The sequence below is a fragment of the Pelophylax lessonae genome (genome assembly GCF_965119305.1).
Source record: "Pelophylax lessonae genome assembly, chromosome: 4".
NCBI classification, from domain to species: Eukaryota; Metazoa; Chordata; class Amphibia; order Anura; family Ranidae; genus Pelophylax; species Pelophylax lessonae.
The window spans coordinates 65,257,267-65,283,310 of NC_138771.1; the positions used below are offsets into that span (position 1 = coordinate 65,257,267).

At 41.4% G+C, this 26,044-nt stretch overlaps 1 protein-coding gene across 1 annotated transcript in view; it reads left to right on the plus strand.

The window, feature by feature from the left end:
* Nucleotides 1-26,044, plus strand: part of ADAMTSL3 (ADAMTS like 3) — a 730,739-nt gene that overhangs the window by 238,228 nt on the left and 466,467 nt on the right. The gene's annotated exons all lie outside the window — the stretch shown is intronic.

Genomic DNA, 26,044 nt, shown 5'->3' on the forward strand with positions numbered 1-26,044 from the left:
GAGGTAAGTGTGGTGGGGACTGGGGGTGGGGAAGGTGTAGTGGGGTGTTAGTTGACCTTTATATTTTTTGTGAAAAGGTAAATTAACACTTTAAGTGTGATCCATCTCTTTGAATAATTGAATAACAGGGAAACCTCGGATACTGTATACTGAGGCTGATTTACTAAAGGAGGTAAACATTTCAATAAACAATTAATTGGGTGAATATTAAAGTATAAATAAAGGCAAACATTTTCCTTTTAGTTTTGGATATAGTGGAGAGGTATTAGAACACCTGTCATTTTTTATTGCTGTTTATGTCCCCCATTAGGGAGATTCACCCTCTCCATTTTTCCTGTTAACCATAATTATTGAAAGTGAATGTAAAAGAAAATCCCAAGTCCCAGCAGATATAAAGGATGAATGTATCACCACTGTCCAGATACCTCAACCCCGTCGCTACTGCTGATGCGGCTCCAGAGTGCATGGATGGTCTGCTCCATCCGGTTGAAGGTCCCGCTGTGTCGGTTCGATCATAACCATAGCCAGCTGAGCAGGCGTGTGTCCGTCATGCCCTATCTAATCGGTGCATCCGAACAGTGGTCATACATTCATCCTTTATATCTGCCGGGACTTGTTTGTAAAATACCCCCCCCACAATTTACGCTACATCTAGGCTATACTTACTCTGCTTTGAACTAGCAGCCTATAGCTCTGGAGGTCGGCAGGTGCAGATTATTCCTCCTCCACTATTGCCAGAATATTGGTGTACCGTCATAGCAATCTTCATCTGTTGCCTGTACCCACGGTCTCCTAATTGGATCCACTATCACCAGTATATGCAATTTCCTGAGGCTATTTCAATACCTGCAAGTGTTTACTAGCGCTGGATGACTGTGTGAATGTGGAGGGTAACGAATGAGCAGCTGCCCTATCCTGGTTTTAACTGACAACGTTGTCTAATTAAATTGGTGAGGTGAAGGTCATATTTTTGTGTCCTATTTAATTTGTATTGTTATTTTGTATTCAATAAAGCCTTTTTCTTATACCTGTGTGTCCCCTTGTGACAATCTTGGAGCCCTTTTTCCCCTCCTTTTTTGCATATATATTTTTTAGTCATGGAACTATCTTCGATTTCTGACGTTGGTGATAAGGTGCATCAAGGCAATGGAAATACATTAACCACTTAAGCCCCGGAAGATTTTACCCCCTTCCTGACAGGGCCTTTTTTGCGACTTGGCACTGCATGACTTTAACGGACAATTGCACGGTCGTGCGACGCTGTACCTAAACAAATTTGACGTCCTTTTTATTTCCCACAAACAGAGCTTTCTTTTGGTGGTATTTGATCACCTGTGCGATTTTTACTTTCTGCGCTATAAACAAAAAAAGAGCGTCCATTTTGCAAAAATAACAATATTTTTCACATTTTTTATATGAAATTCCCCCCAAAAAAATGTAAAAATCAAAAATTTTTAACATTTTTGGCCAATTTGTTTTCTGCTACATATGTTTGGTAAAAAAAAATCGCAAAAAGAGTATTTTGATTGGTTTGCGCAAAAGTTATTGCGTTTACTAACTAAGGGAAGGATTTCTGTCATTTTTGGTGTTTCTTTTTTTAATGCGTAATGGCGGCGATCTGAGATTTTTTTTGCGGTACTGCGACATTGCGGCGGACAGATCGGACCCTTGACTGACATTTTTGACACTTTTGGGGTTACCAGTGACATTACTGCAGTAATCAGTGCTATACATATGCACTGTTACTGCAAAATGACACTGGCAGGGAAGGGGTTAACTTTATTGGGGAAGGAGGGGTTAAGTGTGCCCCTAGGGGCGTGCTTCTTACTGTGATTGGACATGGCTACTGGTGTAGGAACAGTGATCAACGGTCCTACATAGTAGAACCGTATGATCACCATTCCTACACAGGGGAGAATGACAGGTGTCTTGTTTACATCAGCCGCCTGCCTTTCTCCTTTCACGGCGGACGATCGCAGGTAACCGGCGGAAATCAGGTCCGCTGGTCACACGCACGGACTTCCCAGGGAACGAGCCGGGGCGGGCGTGCGCTCACCCGCTATTGGCTCACAAGTAAGTGACAGGCTAGTGACGTATATATATGTCACTTTGCCTGGCCGGGGCTGACCGCCGCAGTATATGTACTTGCAGTGGTCGGCAACCGGTTAAGTATCTATGTTATTTCCTTCCATACTGTGGTTGATCCGGTGGAGAAACCCCATCTTTTATTCAATGCACTCTGCAGTGTAGTAGAGCATCATGGGAAATGTAGTTCCAAAACATCTGGGGTACCAAGGTTCGCCATCACTGCAGTATATGGTCGGCAAGTGGTTAATCATTACCAGAGATATGTTGAACATGGTTAAACCTTTTTCAAAATAAATCAGTTTGCTTTAATCCAAATTCCTCTTAAATGTACAATGACAATTTGTACTGATTCTGGATGACCCGACATTTGATATATTAGCTTCACATTATATCTGCACACATTATATCTGCACACATTTCTAGGATCACAACATAGCTGAGTAAATGAATTCAGTCTGTTTTTAAATAAACATTTCTAGACAAACGTGAATAGGATGTAAAATTGCAGTCCTTGCTTTGTGCCTCCCAGAGAAATGTAAAATACTTGGAATTGTACTTTTCAGCTGTTTAGTAATTCCATGTAATCCTTTTTTTTGTTCTGTAATACCTAATGTGGGGAGTTTGCGTGATCGACGATGGGGTGAAACCAGAATACAAATAATGGGTAATTTTGTATAATGTACGAAGCTGACAGCATTACAAAGTGGCCAAAAATATATCCTTTCTAGGAGGACCCTATTTATTGGTATTGGATGATTCAGCAAACTGTTTTTTATTTATTTAGTAATTAAATCGTATCTAAACCTAAAATGAAAAAAATATAATGTGATGCTTAAAAATATTTAGCTGTGGTGGAAGCATCTGCTTTTCTACCTTTCTACCTGATGGTTCTGCCAGAAACACACTTCCAGGCCCAGGGTGACAACCAGGGCTTTTTTTCTCAGTCAATAGATGCAGGAACTCCACCTTTCTGAGCCACCCCTTGTCTCCAGCCCCTACTCACCTCCTACACCAGTGATGGTGAACCTTGGTACACCAGATGTTTTGGAACTATATTTCCCATGATGCCTATGCACTCTGCAGTGTAGTTGAGCATCATGGGAAATGTAGTTCCAAAACATCTGGGGTGCCAAGGTTCACCATCACTGGCTACACTATTCCTTGGTTCCACCCCTACCCACCTCCCAGTACTGCCCCTTTTAGAGAATACAGAACCAAGTAACAATTGTGGTACTAGGTAATTTGTATGCAATTTGTTAATAACAAGAAAAGCAGTAAAATAAATCCCATGCAGTCAGCAATAACAGATCCCCAGCAACAATAACAGATTTCCCTGCAGCCAGCACAAATAGACTCTCCAGCAGCCAGCAAAAATAGTCCCCTCCCCAGCAACAATGGATCACTCACAACAAAATACCCCCTCCCCCAGCAAAAATAGACCCCCAGCAGCCAGATTTCCCTGCAGCCAGCATTACTAGATCCCTCCCAGCAACAACTGACCCCCAGCAACATAAGACCCACCCCAGAAACAGTGGTTCCTCTACCGGCAAAATTAGACCTCCTTAGCAGCAATAGACACCCACCCCACAAAAATTGATCCCCTCCAGCAACAACAGATCCCTCAGCAGCTAGCATCAATAGACCCTGACCCCCCCCCCCCCATTACATACATTTAGTGCTGGAGGTGCCGGAACTGCGTTCCCATGCGTTCCCGCTGAAAAAAAGCCCTGGTGACAGCACACACTGTACTAAAGCGAAGTGTTGCCACCCTCGGCCGCTCTCTTGATTTGGATTACAGACCCTTTCCCCTCTCCGCATCAAAATTTCATAGAGGGAGTTGCTTTGTAGTTTACTGAAGATAGCTGATAAAGCGATAACATTGTTTGAGATTTCAGTTCAGTACTACATTTCTGGCACAATCATTCGGTATTTTTCTGTGGTTGTAGAAAATATACTTACCCACCACATCTATAGATTTATAATCTCAATATATTTCATATTTGTTCATGGCTTAGATATGTTTTATGATAAAAAAAAAATATATCAATGTGCCAAAATAGCCATGATATGTGTTATAGTGTGTGCTTAAGGAGTCACTATGCCAATCCAAGTATACTGTATCTCCTGTTCCTTCTTATGTCTCTGGATGTGTGCTCATGTAGATTTTTGCAACATAACTTCACTTTTTCTGTTACCTTTATTGTCTGACACTAGAGAATCCAGTAGGTTAAACCCTATGACTAAGCCCTGGTGGGTGGCGTGAAACACGTCAGGGGGGGTCATAATCTAGTGAAGATGACATCTTAACTGTGGGCACCTGGCTGCGACAGCTGCCCGCTGTGCATACACGAGCTGTGCTGTGTATTGTGAATTGTCCAGCAGTCTTCTGGGACCTGTGATTTATCCAAGAAGACTGCAGGGAGGGAGGTGGATGGACAACTTCCGCTCAGATCGCCTCTCCACCCCCCCCCCCCAAAAAAAAAATTGGCAATTGTCAAAGAGGAGCTTGGGGTGGAGGTCTTGAGGTCTTAAAGCAGGACTTTCCCTTTTGGGTGAAGTTCTGCTTTAAAGTGTTTGTTACAATAAAAGTGTAAAATAATCAGCGCAATCCTCAAATAAAGTGATAAACACAAAGCTGCAAGCAATCAGTGCCAAACACAAAACACCCACAGTAATCAATAAAATAATATTGCTGCGCTAAGTGAATGAAAATACTGAACAATATCGCTTGAAAATGATGTGACAAATAATATTGTGATAATCATAAATCAATATGAATCAAACAAACCAAGATATTAAATGTCCCAGTAATAAATAAATAAAGTGACTAAATGTGAAAAAAAGTCCCAATACACAGTGCAATCTCAGTGACACATGAATAAAATAATCTTCATCTGTGCAAAATGTGCTGCATGCTTCACTCCCAGTGCTCCAGTGACAATTAGTGAGATTAGCAGCTCACCTCAAACGGAGACTCAAATGAGTCAAAACAGGCACATAGATAAGTATCCACAGGCGCCTGGTGATCCCCTTTGCCTTCACCTCCAACCAATCTCTCAGGTCTCAGGGATGCAGTTGATGAAAAACATACAAAAGGAGATCTAATGCTCTCTGTATTGGTTAAGGGGCTATTTATTAATGAACATAAGAATCGCGCTTACATTGATAGGCACTTCGGCCGTGCCAGCTTACAAAAGCCTTCAAACCACTTCCTGGTACCTGGGGAGCCTGCACGTCATTACGCCGGTCCGGAGGTACCAGGAAGTGGTTTGAAGGCTTTTGTAAGCTGGCACGGCCGAAGTGCCTATCAATGTAAGCGCGATTCTTATGTTCATTAATAAATAGCCCCTTAACCAATACAGAGAGCATTAGATCTCCTTTTGTATGTTTTTCATCAACTGCATCCCTGAGACCTGAGAGATTGGTTGGAGGTGAAGGCAAAGGGGATCACCAGGCGCCTGTGGATACTTATCTATGTGCCTGTTTTGACTCATTTGAGTCTCCGTTTGAGGTGAGCTGCTAATCTCACTAATTGTCACTGGAGCACTGGGAGTGAAGCATGCAGCACATTTTGCACAGATGAAGATTATTTTATTCATGTGTCACTGAGATTGCACTGTGTATTGGGACTTTTTTTCACATTTAGTCACTTTATTTATTTATTACTGGGACATTTAATATCTTGGTTTGTTTGATTCATATTGATTTATGATTATCACAATATTATTTGTCACATCATTTTCAAGCGATATTGTTCAGTATTTTCATTCACTTAGCGCAGCAATATTATTTTATTGTTTAAAGTGTTTGTTACCCTGAAAAAAAAAAATAGAGATCCTGTTTCCTTATAGCAGTTTAAACAGCACAGAGCTTGTGCTGTCTAACTTGCTGTCTAACTTGCCCCTCTGGAAAATGTAAAAAACCTGTCTGATCCTGCCACTTCCTGTGTCCCCTCTCTATACTGACCACGATAATCATGGCTAATGAGCCCTGACCACCGGGGTCAGCCTAAGTGCCTCCGTCATCCGCTGTCTTTTCTCTCTGCTCTCCCTCCGTCCTCTCCCTGCCTGTCAGCTACGTGTATCTGTGTCTCTATCTCCGACCCCCCGCTGCTGATAATAAACCAGTCAAATGTCACTGTCAGCCCTCCCTGTTAAGCTCCTATCCTGCATTGTATAACTGCCTGTAAGAAACAATGCCTCTAAATACCTTTTTGTGAAGTATCTTCAGGCTGGTCACATGACTCCCGGCCGCTCTGATAACACAATCCAGGGCTACAGCAGGAGGAGCCGAGCGGAGCCGAGCAGAACGTGACTCCTGGCTGACGTCAGAGGGAGAGCTCAGCTCCTCCTACTGTAGCCATGAATTGTGTTATCAGAGCAGCCCAGGAGTCACGTGATAGGCCTAAAGGCACTTCTCAAAAAGGTATTTAGAGGCATTGTTTCTTACATAAAAGTTATATAATACAGGATAGGATATTAAAAGAGAGGGGCTGGTAGCAAGGCAATGGTTTAGGGTTACAAACCCTTTAAGGAGGAGGCAGCAATAGATTAGTTGCATATCTCAAGGAAGCAGGGAATAGGGTTTTCTCCTTATTCTTCCACCCTTAGACTTAACTCCAAAAATTAGCCAAAATGTACTTTTGGAGGCGCCCCCCCCCCCCCAACACAAGGGTACATTTTTCCTATTTCCCAGAGTTGAGCTTTAATCATTACAGCACAACTCCAGCCAAAACTTTTTATCATGTACTGGTTAGTGAAAGGTTTAAGCCTCCACCAGGTTTTAATTTTCATCCGTGCCATATTAGGGAGATTTCTCTCCACATTTCTTCAAAAAGAATACAAACAAAACATATTTAGTAGAATAAGGAAGGGTTAGTTCATCAATGTTTTTATGGAAGTCTGTGTCCTGCTGTTCTGGTGAATATCATTAAAGTCATTATAGCAGCAACATTTAATCTCTTAATACTAAACACCACCGGTACACATCTCAATGGGCCACCAGGCATACAGGTGGTAATTTCCTCCTGATCAGAAGGAGGGACTATGATTAAGGAATGTCCTAAAGAATGATGGTTAGTAAAATAACAAATACAAGGGGCAAGGTGGTTTCAATGAGGTAGAGGTGGAACCAAACCTGGTCTTTTGCTTTTAAGCTGTTTAGGGAAGCATTTAGAGGAATATTTTGACCTGTCTATACACATTGGCAGTCTTAGGTTTGACTATGACCACATAAAATGTAAAACTATGCAGTATGCAGAATGATCACTATATTGCAGCATTGTATTCATCTTTCGTTGTAGAACTGGAAACATCTTGGCAGATGTGCTTCTACCTCACTGTGTAATAAAATTAATGTAGAAAACCTGGAATAAAATGTTTTGAAGTGGTAACAGCTTTATTTCTGAGTACATGGATACTGAAGCAAACAGACTAGCGGACAGAAATGATTAAAACTTGGAAGTAAGATTATACGTACTCTAAGCTGGCATAGTAAAAGCACTAATGAGATAAGCATGCCGTTTGAGTAATGTGTGTGCTCATGTAAATAAGGTCATGTAAGGCGACCAAAGCAAGTAGGCATCAGCTAACACATATCTGGTAAAATGACCTTCTGTTTGTTAAGGAACAAATCATGTTAAGCTGGTTTCCCTAAGGCTGGCCATATACTAGTAGAACTTTGTTCAAAATTTTTCATTTTAAGAAAGTTCAATTTTATAATTGTTAGTGGGGTCAAATCAACATTTGTATTCAACCAAAGTGATGAGAAGATTTAAGAAGATTTAGAGGAGCAGGATGGAAAATTTTTCTCAAATGAAAGAATTTCTAACACTGAATGTGGTTTTTATGCAGGAAGTTACATTCATTCAAAACTGAATTTTAAAAGCAAAGGAAGCTTTCGATTGGCATTTGTCAATCCATTGACTGTACTCTGAATTTTTTACAGAGGTTTATTTGAAAATAACTAGTGTATGGCTAGGTTTAGTTCTTTTTATCATTCCCCATGCAACAGCATTGTGCAGTAACCATTTAGTTCTTCTTTAACCAAAGACCAAAAAATGGGCATGGCTAGGTGGATCAAGTCAACATTTGGGCTGATTTGGGATGTTAAATTACATGTAAACTCAATCACTAAATGTATACAGCGATCAGCCAAAACCTTTTGACCACCCACCTAATATTGAGTAAGTCCTCTTTTTGCCACCAAAACAACCCTGACCTATCGAGGCATGGATATCGCAAAACCTCTGAAGTTATGCTGTGATATCTGGCACCAATCCATCAGTAGCAGATCCTTTAAGTCCTATAAGTTGCGATTTGGGGGCCTCCATTGATCGGACTTGTTTTTACAGCACATCCCACAGATGCTTGGTTGCATTGAAACTCGTTATTGTCTTTTCAAACCATTCTTGAACCATTTTTGCAGTGTGGCAGGGAGCATTATCCTGCTTAAAAAGGCCACTGCCATCAGGGAATAATGTTTCTATGAAGGGGTGTACTTTGTCAGTAACAATGTTTAGGTAAGTTGTACCTGTCAAATACTCTCCATATGAATGGCAGAACCCAAGGTTTCCCAAAAGAACATTGCCCAGGGTATTGCATTTCCTTTGCCACTTTGCATTTTTTTCCCATACTGCACTTGGGTGCCATCTTGTTCCCAGGTAAGCAACATACAAGCACCTGTCCATCCACACAATGTCAAAGAAAACATGATTCATAAGACCAGGCCACCTTCTTCCATGGCTCTGTGGTCCAGTTCTGATGCTCACATATCCAATGTAGGTGCTTTGGGCTGTGGACACGAGTCAGTATAGGCGACCTGACTGGTCTACAGCTACGCAGCCCCAAACACAACAAACTGCAATGCCCATTGTTTCTGCTTTTAAAACATTTACTTCAGGGACAACATGTTTACTTGCTGCCTAATATATCCTACTAATATTCCGATACCATTGTAATGTGATAATCAATGTTATTCACTGTATCTCTCAGGGGGTCATACAATTATGGCTGTAATAAAAGCTTTAATGGAGTTGAAAAGTCAGGAAGGTTTTTTATCTTATTCTATGCTTTAAGATAAAAAGCCTTCTGTGTGTAGAAGCTCCCCCCAGCACCCCTAACACTTACCTGTGCCCCCTCTCTGTCCAGCGATGTCCACGAGTCAATTGGCCATCCTGGGACTCTCCCTCCTGATTGGCTGAGATACAGCCATGGCGTCATTGGCTCCCGCAGCTGTCAATCAAAGTCAGTGAGCCAATCAGCAGAGAGAGGGGGTGGGGACGAAGGACAGTTCCGTGTCTGAATGGACACACGGAGCTGCAGCTCGGCTCGGGTGCCTCCATAGCAAGCTGCTTGCTGTGGGGGCACTCAATCGGAGGGAGGGGCCAGGAGCATCAACGAGGGACCCAAGAAGAGGAGGATCCAGGCTGCTCTGTGCAAAACCAACTGCACAGAGGAGGTAAGTATAACATGTTTGGTATTTATTTCTTTTTTTTAAATGAGACTCTACAATCACTTTAAGATGTTAAAGTGGTTGTAAACCTCTGACATGAAATATGAACAAAGAATATCCCTCTATACTGTAGTGTGTCTCAATCAGTGACAAAAGTGTAATTTCTCTCTGCTGCTTCTTTCCTCTACTTTCTGCATAAGTAACTTTCGACAAGTTTTCCTGACAGCAAGAGAAACGAAAGGTGATGGAAGGAAGCTAGGGTGTGGTCTATTTGAACTTAGCGGGACCCTTCCACAATGCTTCCACCTAGCAGATAAGATGTTAAAAGTGAGGTGCTGTGCTGATCTAAAATGCAGAAGTGATATATCCTGGTAAGGACGTCTTCTGCAAAGAAAATCTGCTTTAAAGGGACACCATTACAAAAAAATGTAAGAGGGGTATACATAGTCCTCTAAATCTTTAAATGTCTCTCTTATGTAAATGCCACTCTGTTTTATTTTTATAGAGAGAGTGTGTGTGTGTGTGTGTTACACCTGCTCACCTTTTACGTATCTGTGTATATTAGTGTTACGCCTGTTCTATAAATGCAGCTTATTGACTGATACTTTGCACCATTCACCTCATTTTGGCTGTTTTGGGGTTACAGCCCCCAATGGTTATTTTCCCCCAGCATATGGTAACAGGCACTCTTGGCTGAGAAAGATGTTGACATTTTTTGGATAATCCTTGTTTTTTCTTCCACAGACCAATGTCAGAGGTTTCTAATCCCAATGCCCCTCTTCAGAGATATAAATATGCATGTCTGGGTAATCCAAGCAAGCTCATTTATGGAGTGTTCTGTAAGAACATCTTCTGGAGGTCAGAGCATTGTACGTTTATCCATAACTCTGTAAAAAGTTTCTGCCTCTTGGTTCTTGCCTCAACTGATATTCAGAGCAATCCAGACTTATAGTACCCTGAGTTTACACAATATAAACCTGAATAGATAATCATAACACAGCGCTAAGGACAGTGCAATCCACCAAACGTATATACCTAGTTTGCAATTAGATAAACTAAATCATCAACCCGTGTTTGTGAACTATTAAAGTGAATTCATATTGCCACATAAGGGATAAAATACAATCAAACAAATTAAAAAACTTAAAAAAAATGTCCAAAAATCATTTTTTTATATATGCAATATAAATCTTATAAATAAAGCAAAGATAAATAAAATATCTTAGTCACTGAGTGATGAACAGCAGAGGCAGTTTTTGAAACGTTGGATATTTACTTAGCGCAGGGAGGACTCTTTTGAGTCATTTATTGAATCACAATATAAACCTGGACATTTTTAAAGTTCAATTGATTTTTATTTATGGACATTTTTGTTCTCGTGTTCACATATTAGCGCACTTTTGTAACCTCATTACATATTTTTTCTCATTTTTCATTCATCACAGTGCTGCTTTTATATTTATTTCACATTGGTTCGCGCACCTTTTTCTTCATCATCACTTTATTATAGAGCAGAATTTATAGCTGTTAAGTTTATTATTTTTTTTTTTTTTTTATGCAAGCAGTGTAAGTACCTGAATATGACTTTGTATCTGCTACTTGCCATACCCTGTCCAGCATAGCTCAGACTGGGAGACGAGAGGGCAAAAATTAAGAGCCAATCACTTGTTTTGTAGTACTTGTGTGCTAACAGGGAGCATGCTGATAGGAGAAGAAAGCTTAATTCATACATTTGCTTCTTTCACTGTCCAGTCAAAGGCTGGGGGAGGGATACGACCTGTAAATGTTACTTAAAGCCCAACTCTGGGCACAGCACAAAAAAACCCTAGCAGTTGGGCCCTCCTGTACTAAGAGGGTTTAATACCTGTTATGTCTAGGAGGCAGAACCAGAGGCTGCAATACTTTCCGGACTCCCTGCCCCAGCAGGCCCTAGCACTGTTCTTTCTCCCCTTAGTTCCTTGCTGTGAGTGGCTGTAGGTGGTCTCACTGCGTTACAATCTACAATGCAATAATATTAGCCCTGGAGGGGCTTGTAACCGCAGCCAAGAGCGGCTTAGAGAGGAGACTGTGGGGGACCAGTGGAGCAGATTAAGGTAGCCTGATGGAGCGAGGAGAAGGTAAATAGTACAGCCTCTCCTTTTACTCCTTCCCGAGTTGAACTAACTTTTTTTTGCCATCTGTGTAACATTGGGGATATTTTCCTTCACATCCTGTCCCATAGCCAAAACAGGAAGTGAGAGAAAATCCCTCCGAAGTGAGGGAATCCCTGGTTGCTACCAGAGTCACTAGATCTAGAGTTTTCATTTGAAGATTTCTCCTCTATTCCTGTTCTGATGACCATCCACAATTTGGGATTTTCTATTATCTTCGGTAATAACGGTAAACGTGACAAATAGGAAGGGTGAATCTCCTTAACAGAAATACAGACAGCAATAAAAACCTAACCTATTCCCTTCCAACTCTATCCAAAATAAATGAAAAATGTTGGCCTTTAGTTATACTTTAAAAAGCAATTAAACCTTGCAGTGTGGGTGGCCCACTGCAACGTTATTTTTTTTTTTGTGCCCGGAGTTGGGCTTTAACTGCAGCATAGAAAAGTCAGGCCTACTCTTGTGGCAGGTAAAACTGTGCTGTATGACAGAGCTGTGTATATCTTGGGATTGGATGGACAGAATTGCAGATCTTTTGGAAAGTTAGCTGTTTGCCTGAAGTTTAGCTTTAACCACTTCTGGACTGGAAGATTTTTCCCCTTAATGACCAGGCCATATTTTGCGATTCGGCACTGCGTTATTTTAACGGACAATTGCACGGTCGCGCGACACTGTACCCAAATAAAATTGATGTCTTTTTTCCCCACACAAATAGAGCTTTCTTTTGGTGGTATTTGATCACCTCTGCGATTTTTATTTTTTTTGCGCTATAAATAAAAAAACTGAAATTCTTAAAAAAAAGTATATATATTTTTCACATTCTGCTATATAATATTCCCAAAAAAAAATAAAAAAATTAAAATTTTTTAATATTTTAGGCAAATTTGTTTTCTGCTACATATTTTTGGTAAAAAAAAAATGCAATAATCGTATTTTGATTGGTTTGTGCAAAAGTTATCATGTCTACTAACTACGGGAAAGATTTATGTCATTTTTATTGTTTTTTTATTTTATTGTATTATTGTAATTTTTACTGGTTTTTTTTTTTTTACTAGTAATGGCGTCGATCTGCGATTTTTAGTGGGACTGCGACATTGCAGCAGACAAATTGTCCCTTAACTGATATTTTTGACACTTTTGGGGGGACCAGTGACATTACTACAGTAATCAGTGTTAAAAATATGCACTGTTATGGAAGGGGTTAACTCTGTGGGTGATCAAGGGGTTAAATGTGCACCTAGGGGCGTGTTTCTAACTGTATGGGGGTTGGGCTTGTGAAATGATCACAGAGACCTGTGATCCTATATAGAAGGATTTCTGTTTACAACAGCCGACCATTCTTGTCTCTCAGTGGGGAGTGATCGTAAGTGCCAGGCGGCAATTGGAGCCGCCTTCCCCATGCATCGGAGTCCCCGCTGCCGAGTTTGGCCGGGAGCGCGCCGCCGCGTGCTCGCCCCCTAGCTGCAGGCGCGCGACTGATGTAGACCTACGTCATTTAGTGCAGGAGGGCCACCCTGCCGCCATAAATCGGCGGTGGGCGGTCCGGAACCGGTTAATTTGCTTACACAAAATAAGTAAGGAGACAACCATTTTTCACAATCTATGCTGTATTATTTATTTTAACATTTTAACACACTGACCTATCATTATATATATTTATATAACACCACCATGCCTTCCCCATATACCTGTAAATGTCGTTTTATAATAATAAAATAAAAAAGTCCCAAGGATCAGGCAAATTATTTAAAAGTTCCAGGCTAGCGTGTCGCCTGCCATGATGGAGACACATTATAAATAATGAGCATGCATCACATGCCTGGAGAGATTTTAAATATATGTTTCGCCACTTTTCACAGCCGAAATGACTTAAAAGCCCTCAAAAGCCATTTGGGATTGCCTGTCAAGAGGCCAGAAATGCATCTAGTCCTGGCATTGAGCAATTTGTTTCATTCTTTTTCTGCAAGTATTTATGACACACATTTGCTTTCATTTTAAGAGGTTTGGCACCTTATTCAGCTATTAGACCAATTTATTATTTGAACTTTCTGAGCCTTTGCCTTGCAGGCGGAGAGTGGGGAGTCACGGTTCAGTGCTCAGTTCCGTCTGACACCTGCCATGTCTTGCTTTTTTTTCTCTTTATGATACAAGCCTGTCCCACTGGACAATGGTCTCACTAATTTTAATTTAGCATAATTAGATTTCATGGAGCCCATTCTAGCTCAGTAGGTATTTTCCTTGAGGGTGCCATATTGAGATCTACAACTCATTTAGCAGGCTGTTACTAAAGTTACTAAAACATAGAGTAGAATGAGTGTTCCTTTTTGGTTGTTTCCAGTTGTTTAACCTACCCTTACTGAGTAATTGGTGGTAAACATAGTAGGAGCATATAGACTTTTCTATCATTACTAAGAAATTAAACCTCAGCGTAAGCATTTAAAGGCAATTTTGGAGCTTTTTTCTTTTGCATTTTAGGATGTATTCAGGCTGGGGCAGTTGGTTTAGGTAATGGAAAGCTAGTTACTAGGAGGAAGAGAGGATTGGGTAGGCTTGAAGAAGGCTAATTTTTTTTTTTTACGTTTTTAGGAATTTTTCAGGTGTTCCTATTGAAGTCTATGGGCCAAAAATGCCCCATTTTTCTTCAAAAGTAACTCATGTACCATTTTGAGCTTCAGGTGTTAGGCTACAAGTACCTGATCAGGCACAAAATAAAAGCATGGGATTTTGGTTGTTGAAGGTTTTGGAGCTTCAAGCTGAAAAATAGCCAGGTCTGCAGCAGCTGGGATCTATGATACTAACATTACAGTGCCATTCTTGTGTGTCTGGCAGTTGCAAGTTGCAAGTTGTGTCTGGCAGTTGCAAGTTGCAACCACAAAAAAAAAATTGAAAGTGGCTGTCTTGCACCCCCAGAGTGCCAGTACCCAGTGTGGACCACACCCCTGAACCCCTGTATTGTTGCTTATGTGTTGATTTTTGCTCGGACTCATGTTTATAGTAGCACCTGCTTTTTATCCAACAGTTTACAGATTAAATACAAGAATCATTTGCATTAATCTCTACCCAAAAGAAGCTTACTGTGTAATGTCCTTACCATAGCTATACAAATATTCACATGCATACACACACTGCAGGGTCACTTTGATCAGGGTAGCCTACCAATATGTCTTTGTGTTGTGGACGGAAAACAGAGGACCTGTGTGAACACAGAGAGAACTGTACAAACTGTTGATAGTTTCCCTGGTAGGTACTGATTGCAGACCTCATGCACTGCAAGGCTAGAATGCTAATCATGTCATCACCATATCAATGGTTGATAAAACTGGTATGTAGCAAATATATTACAAACACAAGGAAAAATATGTCACCTTTTGGTTCTCCTCCTGGATTGATGAAGTTCAGTTTTAAAAGGATGTCATCAGCTTACTGCAATGAGGCACTAGTCATTTTGTTACCAGTACTGGGACAAAGCCATCCAGAGTCCATCATTTAGAGTCCAGGGTGAAGATGCCAAACTGCGCTTCTTCTGCTCCTGATGTGGGCAACCGCCCAATTGTCTTCTGCAGCTAGGTTCTAAGATATTAAAGTGGAGTTCCACCCTATTTTTATACTTACCTCCATCTTCTCGCTCCGGGTCACCTGAAAAAGAAATGGATAATCGCATATTTTTTTTTTTTTTACTTACCTCGTAGCGAAGAAAATATACTTACCTTACTTCCTTCTTCCTCCTTCCTCGGCCGCGGCCCGTCGTCACTTCCTGGCTCTGCAATGATTCCTGGGAGCTGGACGTCATAGCTCCCAGGAATCATTGCGCCTGCACCGGCCCCGACGTCAGTTCCGGGTCGCGCGCGTCATCCCCTTCTAAACAGCTTCTGGGCATGCCCAGAAGCTGTGGAGGGGTGACGCGCGCGACCCGGAAGTGACGTCGGGGCCGGCGCAGAGCATCGTGGGACCACAGAAGGCGGAAGAAGACGCCGAAGAGGACGCGCTGGCTTCAAGCTGCCCACATCTGAGATGGCAGCGCTGGACAAGACGTTTGCAAGGTAAGTATTTCGTCTTGCAGGTAAGTGCAACCCGGGACAGATCAGAGGCTAGCCATTGTGGAATGCACTAGCCCTGACTGTCCCGGGGGTATTAAAAAAACAAAAAACAAATCCAGGGTGGAACTCCGCTTTAACATTACAATGCCACTTCTGCCTGACAGTTGCAAGTTGCCCCCCAAAAAAAAAGTGGCTGTCAGGCACCCCCAGAATGCCAGTAACCAGTGTAGACCACACCCCTGAACCCCCCTCTGCTTGGGTAGGGCAGCCCAGGAGGGTGAGTCTATAAAGGTGAAGGGGTGGAAGGGGTGAGGACAGACTTAGTTGAATGCACTCTATCAGCTGCTGACTTGCAGGTCCCCCCCAGCACATATTAACAGTGCACTGACTAATGCAGCTGCCCCCCCCCCCAGTCCTGGATCTACTTGTGACTGCAGTACTTTGACAGTCCTACAGTATTTTACCCAGACTGGCTTTAAAGAAGTAATAATAATGGGTTCAAAAGTAATAATAACGGGTCCATAAAGGATTTACAAAGTGGCAGTTTACACTGGGATCGGGAAAAGATGCTGGTAAAATTGTTAACTTGAAGGAAGAGCTTACTGTAAAAAACTAGTATGTTGCAGTGCTTATAAGCTAACAAGGTTAGAAAAAAGCAGAGAAGTGTCACCTCACTATCCCACATTGTCCAATCAGCAGTCCTTGACCAAGCATTGCTGCTGTACTAGTTAACCACAAAATTGGCTGCACAGAATTACAAATCATTATATATATATATATATATACACAGTGTTGGGGGTAACTAGTTGCAAAGTAACTGATTACAGTAACTACATTACTTTTTTTGGTAACGAAGTAATGTAACTAGTTACAATACTAATATTGGTAACTACACTACTTTACTAGGCTATAGGAGGTAACTACACTACTTTACTAGACTATAGGAACGCGCTTTCCTGCGTTACCCAAGCCGCACGATACAATCGTTATTTCGAAGAATAGAGAGGGATGAAGTTTATGACTTTTTGTTGCACTTTATGTTTTATTCTATTTTTTCAGGTTTTGTTCTCATTTTTCCCAAAGCCTGTGTTTATACAATAAACTCTATGCAGAAAGAGTGTCATGTATCTTCTTCTACACGGTCAATTAAGAAAGAGGACAGTAAAGTAATAAGTAGGAAAGTTACTTTTCAAATGCAGTAACTAGTAAAGTAATCAATTTACAGAAGTAACTAGTAATTAGTAACTAGTTACATTTTTTGAGTAACTACTCCAACACTGTATATATATATATACTGTATAAAGTATATTCATTCACCTATGTGTTTACGTTCATATCTGGAATTCTGCTTTAAGAACAAATATGATGAAAATAAATATCACAATGCGATGACACTATATGATTGAGATAAATTAATTTAATACACATTTCTTGATATTGTCCCTGTCTATAAACGTCTTCTTTTAAAAGACCAGTAAAAGTCCACGCATACTTGCATCCTTGTTATCGTGCCCTGCACTAGTCATTCTTGTCACGTTCTTGCTCTGAACTCTTCCACCTTTTGTAGCCACCGCACTCACATTCCATTGGAATGTGGCTGAGATTCTATTCCAGCAGCTTACTAAAAAGATGTGTGAGGGATCCAATCACAAAGTGTTGAGAGGCTGTCTGCTCCCAGTGCTTGAATCTGTCATCAGTGTCCCATATCTTGATGTAATACCAGCATAACAGAAGACAGAAGCTGCTTGCAGAATATCCTACAGAAAGGTTACAAGATTTCCAAGCAGAATGTAGTTCAAAGCATATTGTCTTCCCAAAATATTAACGGTATAAGGAAATACAAAGGTCAGTGAAGCCATGTATGGTTAAGTAACATATAATAATCTGTTTCTAATTTTTTGCACTCACTGGAGTGTAAAACTGAATTTTGAATTTTGATTAGTTGTTATGATTTTTCAGGTGCTCCCATTAAAGTCTACACCCCATTCTGTTCCCGTAGTTTTTGAGCTTCAGGTGTCTAAGCACTTACACCGATCAGTCATAACATTATGACCACCCACCTAATGCTGTGTATGCTCCCCTTTTGCTAAAACAGCCCTGACCCATTGAGGCATGGACACCAAAGTAACATCCACATGAATGGCAGGACCCAAGGTTTCCCAGCAGAACATTGGTCAAAGCATCATACTGCCTCTGCTGACTTGCCTTCTTATACCGCATCCTGGTGCCATCTCTTCCCCAGGTAAGTGGCGTACACGCACCCGGCCATCCACATATCCACATGATGTAAAAGAAAACGTGATTCATCGGACCAGGCCACCTTCTTCCATTGCTCCGTAGTCCAGTTCTGATGTTCATGTGACCATTGTAGAAGCTTTTGGCTGTGAACATGGGTCACCATGGGCTTCACAGCTCCATACACAACAAACTACGATGCTCATTTTTTTCTGCTTTCACCACATTAACTTAAAGGACAACATGTTCACTTGCTGCCTAATATATCTCATCAATTTTCAGCTGCTATTGTAACGAGATATTCCCTTTACCTGTCAGTGGTCATAATGTTATGACTGATCAGTGTATATGTGAACAGGCACAATTTAAAAGCATTTATTTATTTCAGGTGCTTATATAGCGCTGTCAATTTACGCAGCGCTTTACATATACATTGTACATTCACATCAGTCCCTGCCCTCAAGGAGCTTACAATCTAAGGTCCCTAACTCACATTCATACATACACAGTAGGGCTAATTTTATACAGGATCCAATTAACCTACCAGCATGTCTTTGGAGTTTAGGAGGAAACCGGAGTACCCGGAGGAAACCCACGCAGGCACAGGGAGAACATGTAAGCTCCAGGCAGGTAGTGTCGTGGTTGGGATTCGAACCAGCGACCCTCTTGCTGCTAGGTGAAAGTGCTAACCACTACACCACTGTGTTTGGGATTTTGGTTGTTCAGTGGTGTGGAGCTTTGAGATTCAATCTATAAAAACATTCAGGTGTGAATCAGTTTTGATGTTGTTGCTCCTTTGTTGATTTTTTCCTTAGCAAATCTCATATTTTTAGACAGTAGCACCAACTTTACCCCGCAATTTATAGAGTAAATAGATCTATCTGCATTTCTCCCTACCCAAGAGAAGTGTACAGGAGCAGTATCTTACTGCTCCTTCGTTGACCTATCAGCTGGCTTGGGTGAGTGTCCTTGACCATACAGTGCTGCTGTTAGTAAAGTGGTTGTAAAGGCACAAGGTTTTATTTGCCTTCATGCTCTCTATTTATTTTCAGCTAAATCCAATAATATTTTTCTAACACTGTCCCCGTTGGGCTTGCTGTATGATGACTTCTCGGGCCTCCTCTTATCACCAGCACACTGTCACTTAGGGTACAGTTCACACATTCAGCCTTCCTCCCGATGGCTCGTCACATAGTGAACAGCCCAGGGGTATTGGTTTTTAGTGTTTATTTAGGAACTTGGATAGGAGAAGTGAATAGTGGGATGCTCCAACTGTAACTATTTACAATGGATAAGGACAACTCTCACTTGGCCTCACCAGGTTACTTGTTGAAGCAGCTGCACTGCTTAATCCATCCTGCCACATGTATGGAAAGGGTTGAGTCTCCTTGGTCTTTTCTCCCCAGCAATAGACTTGATGAATCTACATTATCTTCGGGACACTCACTAGCATCCTCATTACTGATACCCATACACTGACTCTTCTAGCTGCAGGGGTGGTCCCCCTCAGGTCAGGCACCTTGACACATATCTATACTCACTGTACTGCAGAATCAGACCCACCAGTGTCTCCCGTTTAAGTCAGCTTCACCGGACCTCTGGGTTCAGTTCCTCACTAGCACTCTCCAGGCCCTCAGATCAACTACTTGGGGCCGCATGGCACCTCTACAGAGGAGGCAGCTGCCCTTCTCCCGCCGGGACTCCACTATCCAGCGGAAAGACCCCGAGCCCATGTGCTCCTGGCTTTTATACAGTATCCCAGCATGCACCAAGGCACTTTCCTCTGCCAAATCATCAGGGCTGTATCAAACGCATGTGCACTCATTTGTCACCTTTGCTCCCACTGTCCAATATGCCTCCCTATTGGACCAGTGTGAAACATTCTGCAGACAGAACGAGTTGCACCTGAGCACAATGAGTAGACCTCACTAACATATCCTGCTCTCTGGCAAGCAGAGAACAATGTAGATCAGTGGTTCTCAACTCCGGGCCTCGGGACCCACCAACAGGCCAGGTTTGCAAGATAACTGAAATACATCACAGGTGATATATTTTGCTGCTCAGTGATTGCAGTATTCTAGTCTGCATCTCCCCAAGGTGATACCTAAATTCTGGCCTGCTAGTGGATCCTGAGTACCAGAGTGGAGAACCACTAATATAGACTTACCTGCAGCCCCTCTGGTAAGCAGACAGGACTCAAAACTATACTTTCTCTCTAGCACCTACCTAGGAGGGTGCTACATTTTAAAATAAAGATGATTTTCCTTGTGTTAAAGCCTTGTACATTGAGCCTTGGTCTCCTGGTTCAAAAGTTAAAGTGTTACTAAACCCAGATCCTGCATTCACTGTATCTAGTTTCCCATAGTACACAGAACATGGAAATGCAATTATTTTAGTAAATATTTACTGATAAATACCTTTTCTTATCAGCAGTATATAGCAGTCTTGTGACCTGTATCAGTTCCGAGTAAAGCTTGTAGGAGGAGTTTTCATTCTCCCCTAACCCTCTGTTTAGACAGTGCTGGTTGGCCCTGTGTTTATCACATACACTCTCCTAAGAAAAAAAAATCTCTAGCAATACACACCAAACTGAGCATGTGCAGTTGGCTCTGTAAATATCAGGGTATTTTTTGGAGACAGTGGAAGAAGGGGAGGATCAGAGAGACAGGATCAAGCAGCCTTTATACACAATGCAAAGGATTAACACTTTAGGTTCCACAGTGAGTATAACAAGCATGCTTTACTGCATATACACACTGATTTTACTGTTATGGGTTTAGTAACACTTTAACTAGAAACGCAAGAAGCCTCTCAATTAACACCATACATTTTCTTATCAATGAGTGGTGACATGGAGCAAATATAATTTACTTGGAGGAAGTTGCCATCAGAACAATGGAGAGAAGGAAAAGCAGCAGAAGCAGAACAAGAGGGAATCTTCCAATGGGGAAATTAATTCCTGTGAAAACTGTCCAAGAGAGGATTTCGCTCACATTATCAACTAACCCTCCAACTTCCTGTTGAGTCTGCAGGACAGAAAATGAAGGGAAATCTCCCTGGTAAGACAAAGAAGGAAAAAAAAAAAAAGTGACAATGGAGTTAACCGTTCCCGACTCTATCCAAAATGAAAAAAAAAGTGTTGGCCTCAGATATACTTTAAATATCAACTTTACTTTGCCTTTCTATTCCAAAATGTTATCCCAGCATCTACAGTACAATAGGTAGGCAAGCAATATCTGATTTTCAGATGTTACCTAGATAATTAATTCTTCTTCCAGACTGAATATGTTCATTTCTCTTTGTATAATAAGGACGGCCCATATTAACAATATGATGCCACATTAAAGTCCTATTTTGTGTTTGATTTATGGATTGTGAAATTCCCTGCATGCTGTATATATCCAAAATGTTAATGGGGAAAAGACATAATGCACTTACTTTCAGTGTAATTATTTTGCCACAGTGCTCTCATATTATTGTAGCAGATGTTGAACACATTTAAAGGCAGTATGTGGTTTCTCACCATAACCAGATTGGATTTCCTCTTTCCTGAAATATTCTTACCCAAATACTTCATGCTGGTCTATGTAGTTTAATAAAAGCTCCCAAAATAAAGCTACTGATAGGAACCCTTATGTATAAGTGATATAATGCTCTCTACTGCTGACTATAATTATTGCATGGAAATACGTTGTATATCAGTAACTATATGTACTGTATATGTGTGTGTATATCTATATATACAGTGTATATACAGTGGGTACGGAAAGTATTCAGACCCCCTTAAATTTTTCACTCTTTGTTATATTGCAGCCATTTGCTAAAATCATTTAAGTTCATTCTTCTTCCTCATGAATGTACACATAGCACCCCATACTGACAGAAAAACACAGAATTGTTGACATTGTTGCAGATTTATTAAAAAAGAAAAACTGAAATATCACATGGTCCTAAGTATTCAGACCCTTTGCTCAGTATTTAGTAGAAGCCCCCTTTTGATCTAATACAGCCAGGAGTCTTTTTGGGAAAGATGCAACAAGTCTTTCACACCTGGATTTGGGGATCCTCTGCCATTCCTCCTTGCAGATCCTCTCCAGTTCTGTCAGGTTGGATGGTAAACGTTGGTGGACAGCCATTTTTAGGTCTCTCCAGAGATGCTCAATTGGGTTTAAGTCAGGGCTCTGGCTGGGCCATTCAAGAACAGTCACGGAGTTGTTGTGAAGCCACTCCTTCGTTATTTTAGCTGTGTGCTTAGGGTCATTGTCTTGTTGGAAGGTAAACCTGTGGCCCAGTCTGAGGTCCAGAGCACTCTGGAGAAGGTTTTTGTCCAGGATATCCCTGTACTTGGCCGCATTCATCTTTCCCTCGATTGAAACCAGTCGTCCTGTCCCTGCAGCTGAAAAACACCCCCACAGCATGATGCTGCCACCACCATGCTTCACTGTTGGGACTGTATTGGACAGGTGATGAGCAGTGCCTGGTTTTCTCCACACATACCGCTTAGAATTAAGGCCAAAAAGTTCTATTTTGGTCTCATCAGACCAGAGAATCTTATTTCTCACCATCTTGGAGTCCTTCAGGTGTTTTTTAGCAAACTCCATGCGGGCTTTCATGTGTCTTACACTGAGAAGAGGCTTCCGTCGGGCCACTCTGCCATAAAGCCCCGATTGGTGGAGGGCTGCAGTGATGGTTGACTTTCTACAACTTTCTCCCATCTCCTGACTGCATCTCTGGAGCTCAGCTACAGTGATCTTTGGGTTCTTCTTTACCTCTCTCACCAAGGCTCTTCTCCCCCGATAGCTCAGTTTGGCCGGACGGCCAGCACTAGGAAGGGTTCTGGTCGTCCCAAACGTCTTCCATTTGAGGATTATGGAGGCCACTGTGCTCTTAGGAACCTTAAGTGCAGCAGAAATCTTTTTGTAACCTTGGCCAGATCTGTGCCTTGCCACAATTCTGTCTCTGAGCTCTTCAGGCAGTTCCTTTGACCTCATGATTCTCATTTGCTCTGACATGCATTGTGATCTGGAAGGTCTTATATAGACAGGTGTGTGGCTTTCCTAATCAAGTCCAATCAGTATAATCAAACACAGCTGGACTCAAATGAAGGTGTAGAACCATCTCAAGGATGATCAGAAGAAATGGAAAGCACCTGAGTTAAATATATGAGTGTCACAGCAAAGGGTCTGAATACTTAGGACCATGTGATATTTCAGTTTTTCTTTTTTAGTAAATCTGCAACAATGTCAACAATTCTGCGTTTTTCTGTCAGTATGGGGAGCTGTGTGTACATTCATGAGGAAGAAGAATGAACTTAATGATTTTAGCAAATGGCTGCAATATAACAAAGAGTGAAAAATTTAAGGGGGTCTGAATACTTTCCGTACCCACTGTATATATATATATATATATATATATTTTAAAAAGTGAGGTGTATTGGTAGAATGTACACCTGTAGAGTGATGAGATGCTCAAACATCGGCAGGTAAGGGGTTCCTTTGCAATTCTGCATCATGTGATCTTTTACGAGATGCAAGCCATTGAGTCTGGTCTGTTTTCTACAACTTAATAAATCAGCCAGTGAATTGATTATATTCTATGATTCTTGTAATTTTTACCAAATCTCAGTTTTTTAGTTGCCCCAATATGTACATGTAGTTTTTTTTTTTTTTTCTCCAACCCTATGAAGAATGTAATTCATTAAATATGGCTGGTGGGATCCACATATTTGCATGTAGATTAGATAAATCTGCATGCAGTACCTGGTATCCCTGCTAGAAATGTAGTAAGCTGTTAACTTCCTATGTACTGTGCCTGTGCTTCATTGCTATCAGATGGTATGGTTCCCAGTTCTTTGTGTGAACTACAGATCGCCTCCTGCCTAGAATTTCTATTTCTATACATCGAGGCCTATGCTACGCACAGCTTTTTGGGGCAGTGCAGCCAAGTTAATGACTTAACTTTTTTACTTCTGTAATTTAGTAATAAAGCTTGGCCTCTTACACCCTACATCACCCTCTGACTAGACAGTGAAAAAGCAGCAACATTGTGGTCATAAACCATCTTTTGTTTTTACTCTGCTTTCTCCTTCTATCAGCATGCTCCTTGCCAATAGGAATGGGTCGTCGAACACCCCAATTTGCAGGGTGTTCTCAGGGTGTCCCCCCTCCTGACGGTGGCACCGGGAGAAGTAGCCCGGTGGCCCCAGCCCTTGCCTATATAAGAAATTATAAGAAATTGCAAGAGCAATTTTTATTTTTTCTATTTTTCAGGCCGGGCAGGCGGCATGATTGACAATGGATTTGGAAAGAGGGACACTATTTTTTGTTTTTTATTTTTAAAGGACTTGTCAAAAACTTATTACTTTTTGACACTTTTTTGGTGAATGGGTAGGGGATACAATGTATCTGAGGGATCTGGGAGACCCCGGCAACCACAGCCCAGGGATGTTGGGAAGAGGCCCTTGTCCCCATCAACACGTTGTTCATGTTGAGGGTAAGTGGCCTGGTATGGTTCAGGAGAGGGGGGGCACTCGCTCATCCCCTCCCCTTTCCTGCATGTTCGGATAAGGTTCTTGTATGGATTTTGGGGGGGGGGGGGGGGACCCAACGCTGTTTTTTTATTTTTTTTAATTTTCACCAAATTTTTTCAATACCCCCATGACGGCAATTGTAACTGCGAGTCATTTTAATTGGGATTTGACATGTTTTTTTTTCTCTTTAGAAATGTCATTTTTGCTGTAGTATCTTTTATGCATGCTACAGATTTGCCACTTTACAGGCACATTAAGGGAACCCCCAGGCACTATATTTAAAGGAATTTTTTATTGTTTCACTTTAGGCATAATTAAAATCACTGCTCCTGAAAAAACGGTTGTATACATTTTTTTTTTTTTTTTAAATATTGAGATATGTCCCCAGGGCAGTACCTGGACCCCCATACCCCTTTTATGGCCAATTACTTGCTTAAAGGCCTTCAAAATGGGCACTTATGATTTTTCCTGTTTGGCTCCAATAGACTTCAATGGGGTTCGCCTGTTCAGGAGTTCTGCTACGAACCAAACAGGGGGGTGTTCAGCCCATCCCTACTTGCCAACTCATGCACTGCAGCTCTCCTGATTGGACTCTAGTTCTGTGCCTCCCTCTTTCACCTTAAGTGCTGCTGTACAGGGTGTTGCAGGAGACTAATATCAAGACAAAATAAGGTACTTACATTAGCTGCACCTAGGATCACTGAGTAACCTTTGTATATCTCAATGATGTGTCTGGAAAGCACTTTCTGATAATTCCTCTACTTTTCTCTGTCTTGTTACATCGTGGCGGTTTTCTCAATGGTATGCTGAATTAAGGATGATGTAACCTGTTAGAGTAAGAGTAATTGTAGCTGTTACCAAAATTACCATTTCTCAGAAGAAAAGTTATAATGGGTATAGATATTTTACTCTGGAATTTTATTTAATTAGGATGAATGATCTCTTATATAAAAAGTTTATTTTTGTTTAATAAATCTTTCCTTATGTATATAGGCCATGACAAAATGAATTTTAGATGACAAACCCAACTTGTAATATAATATAACTAAGGAAACTATTTTAGCATCCCAAGCACCTCCTGCTTCAAAATAAGCCAGCAATTCAGTAAGTCTTTTGTACAGCTTATCATCTCGAAGCACGAGAGCACTCTTGATGAAACCTATATCTGTCAGTGGCTGGATAGACTTCAACTGGATAGTGTGTGCATGCTTGTGTGAAAAGTCTGCATGAAATCCGCTTTTTTTTTTAAATCAGCCACATCATTTTTCTAACATTGGGCAAAAGAAACAAAACTGGAATGTTAAGGAAATGAAATTGTACACACAAGTAAAGGGTCTAAGACTGCGCCCTCCAGCAGTCATGTGGGTTAAATCACAGCAGAGTGGCAGCATGGTCCCTGGTACTTAAATACACTCTCACAATCCAGCACCCATCACTGAAGATAAAAGTACTGTCCCAGCCTTGTAGGAAAGAGAGGAGAGCAGTACAGGAGCTTCTGCTCAGGTAAATAACCCCCCTATTGGTAAACAGCTCTGCCAATGGGAGTGGGGGCT